The 11,247-nt window shown below is 40.4% G+C and overlaps 1 long non-coding RNA gene across 1 annotated transcript; it reads right to left on the bottom strand.

The window, feature by feature from the left end:
• Positions 1-598: 598 nt before the first annotated feature.
• Positions 599-1,124, bottom strand: LOC123164892 (uncharacterized). Its single transcript, XR_006482713.1, has 3 exons — positions 988-1,124; positions 819-894; positions 599-726 (listed from the first exon to the last, which is right to left on the bottom strand). It is a non-coding gene; the product is annotated as an uncharacterized lncRNA (long non-coding RNA).
• Between the last annotated feature and the right edge of the window lie 10,123 nt (positions 1,125-11,247).

The raw sequence follows: 11,247 nt of genomic DNA, 5'->3' as shown, positions 1-11,247 counted from the left end.
AACATCCTGATCTAAGATTTTTTGGGATCAATCTCAACTCAAAATTATGTGGTTATCGTTTTATGTAGTTGAAGCTAGATTGAACGACCCTAAGCTCAATAATAGTCAATATAACTCCACGTGCCATTGTGCAACACTTGAAGCCAAATAAAATCAATAGCAACAAACTATAAAATAATTATTGGTCGACACAGTACACGATTATGTACTATTTGTCATTTCCACAGTATTGTCATGTCTGAACCCACAAACATCAAATTTGAAAGCAATCCATCATCTCTTATAATTGGCAGTCCTAAAAAATGTATATCATGGAAAGCTCCAAAAGTTTACTACATATATATAAGTGATATTTTAAGTACAAACCAAAATCCAGTATTAATTTCTCAAAGGTAAAAAAATCCAGCTCTACATGCTCATTGTCTCCCTGCTCATTCCCTATTAACCGTTGGCTGCAAGAAATCTCTCTGGCAAATCACCTTCCACTGATTGAGCTCCCTACAGAAGCATATTGGTAGGAAAACAAGGTTAGCATATTGGAATTAGATATTTGAGTCATTTGACATTTCGAGATGAATTGATACTATTTGACATACAAGTTTTACTTTGGATTTTCCTAATACAATTGATGAATTCCAGTACACCAGCAGGCATGTTATCTTCACATTCATTGTCCTTGAATGTTAGCACTTGGCCCAAAATTAGTTTTCTGAGTTCATATCCATCCTATTTATTCATTTTTTTTTGTAAAAGAATGACATCAACATCAGATGTATAATAATCATAGAAGCACATATCTATACGGTTGCAATATTTACCTTTAAAAATGGCAAATGTGGTCTTTCGTCTTCCCATGTGGACATGAATAGGGGAACAAGATAACCAGACAATTCCCTTATATAGGAATATAAATACACTTTATTAATATTTTCTACATACTCAAATCAACAAATAATCAGTATCTAGTATTCATCTTATGAAAAATACCTGTTGTAAACTGGAATATCATCTAGGATTTTATGTTGCCATAGGCGAATATCCTCGTTCCATCTAGACCCAGGGCATGCTTTTGACATTGCTTTTTGTAAGTGTTCGGAAATCCATATAATTTTTTTCATATATTTTGCGAGTGGGTTGTATCGGTACATTGGATTAATAGGAGTAGGGTCCAAAATGTATACTGTTCTGGTATCTTGGTCCAATGTGAATAGAATGAATTCATCCATGGTTTGTACTGGAATATGGATCTGAAATAGGCTACATATTAGATGCAATATTGTTTTTTTGCTATAAAGTATATAAAAGTGCTCTTACCGATTTAAATGTTGAAACATTGATACCAGACCAACTACGAACAGAATTTGCTAGTTGCTCCACATCTAACTTTTTACGGTAATCTGGGTGCCTTCCATAATCTGTAGTCATCTAATATATAAAATAATTGGTTAAAAAATGATAAAAAATCATTATATAAAAAGTATATAATGAATATAAAAACATACCCAAAATTTCATGTCCAGATAATGCTTTGCTATCAATTGCTTTTTTTTGTGTCGTTTCGATGTCATCCAACATAATCTTCCGTAGGATCAAATTAAAGCAATCTCGGTCCATGGGTAAATCATCCTTTAGCATTCCTTGTAGTTTGTTTAGAGACAAGCTAATTGGATATGGTTTTGAACTATGGATCCATACTTTCCTGATCATGATACAAAGTAAGAAAATAAACCATTAAGAAAACAAGTAACATACTTTACAATTGCAATACTAATTTAAAATGACTTACTCTAAAATCTCGGTGTAATTGATTGATTTAATGAAGCTACAGAGTCCAGCTGTTAACTCATGTAAGGTCATATTAGAAAGAACTGATATTAGTGATCTGTATTTATTTTCAACATATAATGGTAATTTTAGTTTTGTTTTTTTAAATCATCTAAACTTTCCAATATTTGAACATCATCAGGATCTCCCTTGGTGTCATCGTCACTTTTTCAACGATTGTAGTCATTGCTGAAGTGTTTGTTTTCCAACATAATAGTATGCTAGCTAACTTAAACCTGAAAGAAGTAATCATTTCCTGTGCAACACGAACAATTATTAGTAAATTAAAAAGAAAACCAAATACCCTTTATTATTAAAAAACAAAAAAGGATATATACCTGTGTAATTGGGTAGGATAGTGCACATCCAGTGAAATATTCCATAAATTTAACCATAAATAAACCACATGAAGAACTATCTTTTGAATTGCCTTTTGTAATTGTTCTGTGATCTTCCATTCAGTAAGATCAATGTCTTTCCAATCGTCGCTTACCAAATTTTGACTTTTAAGAAGGCCCAAATGAAATTGTATTCCTCGTAGCTAAAAATAAAATAGTGGTAAGAAGAAATGATACACATCAGCAAAGTATATTAAAAATTGTGATGTAACTAACCGTATTAGCGAGATCATCTCTGTCAGAATTCCAGCATAATGAGTCTAGTACTTGAACTTCACATTTTTTGTATTCACAACACCTAGATACCAATGTGTGTTGCTGGCATTTATTGGAAGTTTAATCTGTAATAAAGATAATTAGGAAAATAGTAAATGAAAATGTATGAAACCTAGAACATGTAAATTATGAATATGGATATTACCATGTCATGCTGCATATATTCGAGGACAGTCTCTGTCATGAAGGCACTATCTTCTTGTATTCCAAGGGTGCCATCTCGTTTAAATAGTGAGGTAACAAATGGACTCTCAAAATATACTTTATTATCATTCTGGAGATGTATTTGGTCCTTTATACAACATACATATGCATTGATCACCTATAATTAAGAATTTAAAAATCCATTACTAACTGATATTACTGATTAGAAACTTTTTCCTGTATGAGTAAGGGTACTTACATCATCATTTACCCACTCTTTTTCATCTAGCAGGCACATCAACTGATGTTGCAAGACAGAACTTCCATCTATCTGAACCAGCAATTCTTTTCTCAAAGATGATTCTATTGCTATATGAGCACATAGATCATGGTCGGTCAATGTATAGTCTGCAGAAAATCAAATAATTTAAGAATATATTGTATACGAAGCACACATAATAAATTAAACAAATACCTTGTGGGGGATAATCATAAACTTTGATCTCTTTATGTGAATCTGGTTCCTTAACATCATGTAATGGAAAAACAGGAGATATTGTCGATCTAGGTGATGATAATGTATCATGATTCATCTGATTATCTGATTCCGGCACAATTGATTCAAAACACTCTGAACCTGGAGAAGATGTTGACATAGTTGGTGACATAGGTGATGGCTCCAGAACACCTGATTCGGAATTTTTTTCCTTTTTGGAAGGTCGGTTATCAAAATCCTCTACAATGTTCACTTGAGCGATGTCATCTAATTTCTGCAGTCACAACAAAAATAAAATGTAAACCTCCAACTGTTAGTACATCATAGTGAGTTTACAGTTGGGATGTTATTGCATAAACTGGATTTATCCAAGCTCAGAGAACCATGATATGCATCATGTGGCAGTACCATTGTTTAAAGGAGACAATATTATTTTTTGCTACTAATGTCGGTTCCATCAGCCTAATATTATTGCTCCAGTTTATACATGAAGCCCCATTGTTTAGTGTAGATGGCAGTTTGTATGTGTTTTAGAAAGCAAGAGCTCCAGCTTATTTTTCAGCATTTTACTCTGAAGGTAAAATATTGCTTTTGAGGAACATGCGCAATCTTGTATATCATGTGGAATGCTCAACCGTCGTCACTGCACATACTAAAGCAAAGCAACTAATGTGTCTCTTCCTGATCTTTGCCTCTTTGGATAGGGGATCGTTACAACTGTCAGATCTCTCGATAATAGGCTGCCCGGTGTGATGCAAATGCTGGCAGTATGTGTACTTCTTACTCAACTATTTGAATTAACAAGCATGTCAGTATTTTTCTCCTCATATTCTATTTTTCTTTTCATTGTTGAAGGACCAAAGCTGCACCACCAATGCAAAACCCATGATGAACCAGACAGCAGCAGAAAATGGAAGCCCCCTGATGAACCGGACACAAGTAGCAGACGGAAGCCCCCTGATGAACCAAACTGAACCTATAAATCTTGAAATTCACAAGAGGAAAGCTACAAGATATTCTTATGCCTCTCCAGAAGGGGTATTAAACTTACTACCACTCTTATGTTCAGGAGGATCTTGTGATAAGATGCTTCTCTTTTTTTCTTTCATTACAAAGCTAGTTAGTTCTGGCCTTTCAAATCTTGAGATGTCCAATATTCTAATGCCTGTACAGTAGAGCGTTATCTCTGTTTTGACAGCAAGATTAATTAGATTGGTGTCTTTCAGTTACAATGCTAATGAAAAGAATGCATCCACTTTCTGAATATGCATCTGCCTTTGCTTTAATCTTCCCTGATCCTTGTTTGATTTGAGATTGTACTGACTAATTAGGCTTGTTTATCTGTCGGTGTTTCTAGCTGGGTTGAACGAGTGTAAATGTTAGCAGAGATGAGATCACCTAACACGGTGTTGCTACATAGCTAACGGCTCAAGACCAACATCACTGAATTATTTTTCATGAAAGAAAAACATCACTAATTTACTGAATCATTTGTCCTGAAAGAAGAACATCACTTGGCCTGAAAGAAGAACATGCCTGATTAACTAACTGACTGAATTTACTTGAGCACACTTGCTGCCGCTGCTCTAAAAAGGCCTCTAGTCAACATATTAACATCATGGGCAATGTTTCTGAATGGCTCAAAATATTCACTGTCAAATTTTTCAGTATACTGTCAACTGAAAATAACCGCCTGAAGCTGACACTCTTTTTCAGTTTTGACGATAGAAACAACATCTAAAACAGGGAATTGCATCGAATCAATATCAAGGGGATATATACCTCGGTTGTAGCCGCCGGCAGCGACATTGGATGGTTGGACGGACGTTCTTGTTCCTCCGGCGAACTCTGCGCTTCTTCCTCCGGCGAACTCGGCGGTGACATGGATGCTTCGACGAAGATTGCAATTTCGACGAGATTTGATTTGATGTGATGGAGCTTCTGGTCCGAGGACCCTTCCTTCTTATAGTAGGCAACTCAAATCCGGCTCGGGAAATCCATTGATTGGTGTTGGAGAAGAACATGTATTTGCTGTTGGAGAAGAACACGGAGTCCAATCATGACACGGGAGCAGCAACTCTGCCGTCGCTGGAAGCTTGCGACGCCCTGGGCAGAGAGAGAACATGGGAAGGAAGATTTGTGCTAGTACAAATGCCCGTGCTGGATAAATATGAAGATTCAGAGAGGGAACATGGGAAGGAAGCAGAGAGTGACTGCGGGATAGGGGCTTCCTACCGGCGTCATGGAGGAACTCCGGTGAGGCTCGACGTGCTGCGGGTTGGACGGGAGGACAGGAGCCGCGCCGCTGTCGCACCAAGGCTAGGTTCGTGCGCTGCGTCGAGCTCCGCCTCCCCCCAGCGTGCAGCCGCTCGCGGGCACACGCGAAACCACAACGGCCATGGCTGATGGCCTTCAGGTCGCCGCAGAGCTTGGCCTTCAGGTCACCGCCGAGCTCCTCCTGTCGCCTCCTGTCGCCGCTCGCCTCCGTTCGTTGGAGCCTGCCTCCCGTGTACGCGCACTCCTCCCACTCTCTCCCCCCACGCATCAGCATCTGTCGCCCCCTTCGCCTTATCCATCCTTGTGCGGCAAAGGAAACAGATCATGTTGCTGCACATCCCATCGAACGGAAAGAAAGGGCAGCCAGCCCAGCTGGTTCCATCCCGTCGATAGTAACGCAGGGCGCGAGTTCGATCCCCGCACGCCTCAATTTATTTTTCCTTGCGGACGAAGGGTGCTGGATCGAAACGGTTTTTTGCCTAAACAAACATACTTCATGGAGTGCGGGTCAAATAGCAAAAAACACAAGGACTATTCTGCAAAAATGCCGCGACGGTGAACCCGGAGTGAAAGCGTAAACTTACGAGGAGAAGCGTATTGTGACGGTGAACCCGACAAAGTCAATCCGTGCTTTATTATTAGGGAGAGATTGAAGGAAATATGCCCTAGAGGCAATAATAAAGTTATTATTTATTTCCTTATATCATGATAAATGTTTATTATTCATGCTAGAATTATATTAACCGGAAACATGATACATGTGTGAATACATAGACAAACAGAGTGTCACTAGTATGCCTCTACTTGACTAGCTCGTTGATCAAAGATGGTTATGTTTCCTAGCCATAGACAAAGAGTTGTCATTTGATTAACGGGATCACATCATTAGGAGAATGATGTGATTGACTTGACCCATTCCGTTAGCTTAGCACTTGATCGTTTAGTATGTTGCTATTGCTTTCTTCATGACTTATACATGTTCCTATGACTATGAGATTATGCAACTCCCGTTTACCGGAGGAACACTTTGTGTGCTACCAAACGTCACAACGTAACTGGGTGATTATAAAGGTGCTCTACAAGTGTCTCCGAAGGTACTTGTTGGGTTGGCGTATTTCGAGGTTAGGATTTATCACTTCGATTGTCGGAGAGGTATCTCTGGGCCCACTCGGTAATGCACATCACTATAAGCCTTGCAAGCATTGCAACTAATGAGTTAGTTGCGGGATGATGTATTACGGAACGAGTAAAGAGACTTGCCGGTAACGAGATTGAACTAGGTATTGAGATACCTACGATCGAGTCTTGGGCAAGTAACATACCGATGACAAAGGAAACAACGTATGTTGTTATGCGGTCTGACCGATAAAGATCTTCGTAGAACACTACTAGGAAAAGGCCTGCTAGTGGCGCACCTGTTTTGGCCATTAATGGCGCACAACAGGTGCGCCACTAGCATCACGCCACTAGTAATTAATACTAATTGCGCACCCCTGGTGCGCCATTAGTATACCAGATACTAATGGTGCACCAGGGAGTGCGCCATTAGTATATCACACGGTGCGCCATTAGTATCCCAGATACTAATGGCACATCACATAGAAGTGCGCCATTACTAACAATTTTTTTTTTCAGAATTTTTTCAAATTTATTTTTTCGTTTTTTCTTAATCTCGGGTCACTATGGCTTAATCTCGGGTCAATATGCTTAATCTCAAGTCAAATCGCACTCTGTGGGCAAACTTCCCGAAAGGTCACCTATCCTCACACTACTCCAGCCCAAGCACGCTTAATTTCAGAGTTCTATCCAACCCCAGCACCAGCTCACTTAACACGCACTTGTTGATATATCTAGCATATCAATCCTATTAAACCTTGTTGATGTCTAGGACTTTGTTCATGTTCATGAGTGTGATGAAATTTTGAAAAATCTTTCAAACTTTCGTTCATATTACGTATCATATTTTGAACATTTTTCCAAAAAAAATTGAAACTATTTTTTTCTTATACTAGTGGTGCACCTAGCAAATGGTGCGCCACTAGTAAGTTTGAAATTTTTTCCATTTTCCCCCTCTAGATCTTAAAAGCCCCGTATCTTTTTTTCTGTTAGATTTTTGGGGATTTTAAAAATGTTCAACGGGGTTCCCCCCGTTGAATTCGGATGTATCTTTTCGAGTAGATGATTTTTCATATAAAAAACTTTTTAATCCGAGTTCGTATGCAAAAGTTATGCCCATTTTAGAAATTCCAGAGAGATTTTGCAAATAAAGTCGAAATTCATATTTGTAAATTTTCCCAACAACTAGACCACATATCACATGGGAAACTCATTTTTTTTGACATTTCCATCATTTTCTTTTATTTTTTTAAACCTGAAAAGCTGGTCCACAGGGGGGTGCATTCGGAGGAAATTTGGGCAAAACTAGTAATGGTGCACCGTGGGTGTAGTGCGCCATTACTAGTTTTGAAAAAAAAAATTAGTAGTGGCGCACTGAGGGTGTGGTGCGCCATTACTAGTTAAAACTAGTAATGGTGCACTATCCCCTGGTGTGCCATTACTAGTTTTGAAAAAAAATTGTTAGTAGTGGCGCACCGTGGATGTGGTGCGCCATTAGTATTTGGACACTAATGGCGAACCAACACATGGTGCGCCACTGCTATATAGTAGTGGCGCACCACATGTGTGGTGCGCCATTAATGTCCATATTATCTATAGGCCTTTTCCTACTAGTGGAATATGTATGAGCCAATATGGGCATCCAGGTCCCGCTATTGGTTATTGACAAGAGAGGTGTCTCGGTCATGTCTACATAGTTCTTGAACCCGTAGGGTCCGCACGCTTAACGTTCGTTGACGATATAGTACTATGAGTTATGTATGTTGGTGACCGAATGTTGTTCGGAGTTTTGGATGAGATCACGGATATGACGAGGAACTCCGGAATGGTCCGGAAGTAAAGATTGATATGTGGATAGTAGTGTTTGATCTCCGGAAAGGTTCCGAAACCGATCGGAAGGGGTTCCGGATGTTTCCCAAAATGTTTGGGCACGAGAACACTTTATCTGGGCCAAAGGGGAAAGCCCACGAGGTTTTTGGAAAGCGCAAAAGGAAGTTTTGCGGAGTCCAGGGGCCAGACGCCAGGGTCCCTGGCGTCTGGGTCCAGACGCCGGGAACCCTGGCGTCTGGCCCAGGAGTCCGAGAAGGACTCTTGCCTTTCGGGTGAAACCGACTTTGTGGAGGCTTTTACTCCAAGTTTTGACCCCAAGGCTAAACATATAAATAGAGGGCTAGGGCTAGCACGCAAGACACATCAAGAAAGACCAAGCCGTGTGCCGGCAACCCCGTCTCCTCTAGTTTATCCTCCGTCATAGTTTTCGTAGTGCTTAGGCGAAGCCCTGTGAAGATTGTTCTTCACCAACACCGTCACCACGCCGTCGTGCTGCCGGAACTCATCTACTACTTCGCCCCTCTTGCTGGATCGAGAAGACGAGGACGTCACCGAGCTGAACGTGTGCAGAACTCGGAGGTGCCGTGCTTTCGGTACTTGGATCGGTTGGATCGTGAAGACGTACGACTACATCAACCGCGTTGATATAACGCTTCCGCTTACGGTCTACGAGGGTACGTAGACAACACTCTCCCCTCTTGTTGCTATGCATCACCATGATCTTGCGTGTGCGTTGGAAATTTTTGAAATTACTACGTTCCCCAACAGTGGCATCCGAGCCTGGTTTTATGCGTAGATGTCATATGCACGAGTAGAACACAATTGAGTTGTGGGCGATATAAGTCATACTGCTTACCAGCATGTCATACTTTGGTTTGGCGGTATTGTTGGATGAAGCGGCCTGGACGGACATTACGCGTACGCTTACGCGAGACTGGTTCTACCAACATGCTTTGCACACATGTGGCTGGCGGGTGTCAGTTTCTCCAACTTTAGTTGAACCGAGTGTGGCTACGCCCGGTCCTTGCGAAGGTTAAAACAACACCAACTTGACAAACTATCGTTGTGGTTTTGATGCATAGGTAAGAACGGTTCTTGCTCAGCCCGTAGCAGCCACGTAAAAACTTGCAACAACAAAGTAGAGGACGTCTAACTTGTTTTTGCAGGGCATGTTGTGATGTGATATGGTCAAAGCATGGTGCTAAATTTTATTGTATGAGATGATCATGTTTTGTAACCGAGTTATCGGCAACTGGCAGGAGCCATATGGTTGTCGCTTTATTGTATGCAATGCAATCGCCCTGTAATGCTTTACTTTATCACTAAGCGGTAGTGATAGTCGTAGAAGCATACGATTGGCGATACGATGGAGATCAAGGTGTCGCGCCGGTGACGATGGTGATCATGACGGTGCTTCGGAGATGGAGATCACAAGCACAAGATGATGATGGCCATATCATATCACTTATATTGATTGCATGTGATGTTTATCATTTATGCATCTTATCTTGCTTTGATTGACGGTAGCATTATAAGATGATCTCTCACTAAATTTCAAGATAAAAGTGTTCTCCCTGAGTATGCACCGTTGCCAAAGTTCGTCGTGCCCAGACACCACGTGATGATCGGGTGTGATAAGCTCTACGTCCATCTACAACGGGTGCAAGCCAGTTTTGCACACGCAGAATACTCAGGTTAAACTTGACGAGCCTAGCATATGCAAATATGGCCTCGGAACACTGAGACCGAAAGGTCGAGCGTGAATCATATAGTAGATATGATCAACATAGTGATGTTCACCATTGAAAGCTACTCCATTTCACGTGATGATCGGTTATGGTTTAGTTGATTTGGATCACGTGATCACTTAGATGATTAGAGGGATGTCTATCTAAGTGGGAGTTCTTAAGTACTATGATTAATTAAACTTTAATTTATCATGAACTTAGTCCTGGTAGTATTTGCATATCTATGTTGTAGATCAATTGCTCACGTTTAGCTCCCCTGTTTTATTTTTGATATGATCCTAGAGAAAACTAAGTTGAAAGATGTTAGTAGCAATGATACGGATTGGATCCGTGATCTGAGGATTTTCCTCATTGCTGCACAGAAGTATAATGTCCTTGATGCACCGCTAGGTGACAGACCTATTGCAGGAGCAGATGCAGACGTTATGAATGTTTGACAAAAGCTCAGTATGATGACTACTTGATAGTTTAGTGCACCATGCTTTACGGCTTAGAACCGGGACTTCAAAAATGTTTTGAACGCCACAGAGCATATAAGATGTTCTAAGAGTTGAAATTGGTATTTCATACTCATGCCCGTGTCGAGAGGTATGAGACCTCTGACAGTACTTTGCCTACAAGATGGAGGAGAATTTCTCAGCTAGTGAGCATATGCTCAGAATGTCTGAGTACTACAATCACTTGAATCAAGTGGGAGTTAATCTTCCAGATAAGATAGTGATTAACAGAGTTCTGTAGTCACTATCACCAAGTTACTAGAACTTCATGATGAACTATAATATGCAAGGGATAACGGAAATGATTCCCAAGCTCTTCGTGATGTTGAAATCGACGAAGGTAGAAATCAAGAAAAACATCAAGTGTTGATGGTTGACAAGACACTAGTTTCAAGAAAAGGGCAAAGGGAAGAAGGGGAACTTCAAGAAGAACGGCAAGCGAGTTGCTGCTCAAGTGAAGAAGCCCAAGTCTGGACCTAAGCCTGAGACTGAGTGCTTCTACTGCAAAGGAACTGGTCACTGGAAGCGGAACTGCCCCAAGTATTTGGCGGATAAGAAGGATGGCAAAGTGAACAAAGGTATATTTGATATACATGTTATTGATGTGTACTTTACTAGTGTTTATAGCAACCCCTCAGTAT

This window comes from Triticum aestivum, chromosome 7D, assembly GCF_018294505.1.
Source record: "Triticum aestivum cultivar Chinese Spring chromosome 7D, IWGSC CS RefSeq v2.1, whole genome shotgun sequence".
NCBI classification, from domain to species: Eukaryota; Viridiplantae; Streptophyta; class Magnoliopsida; order Poales; family Poaceae; genus Triticum; species Triticum aestivum.
Note: the sequence above shows the minus strand (reverse complement) of the source record. Positions and strands in the feature narration are given on the sequence as shown.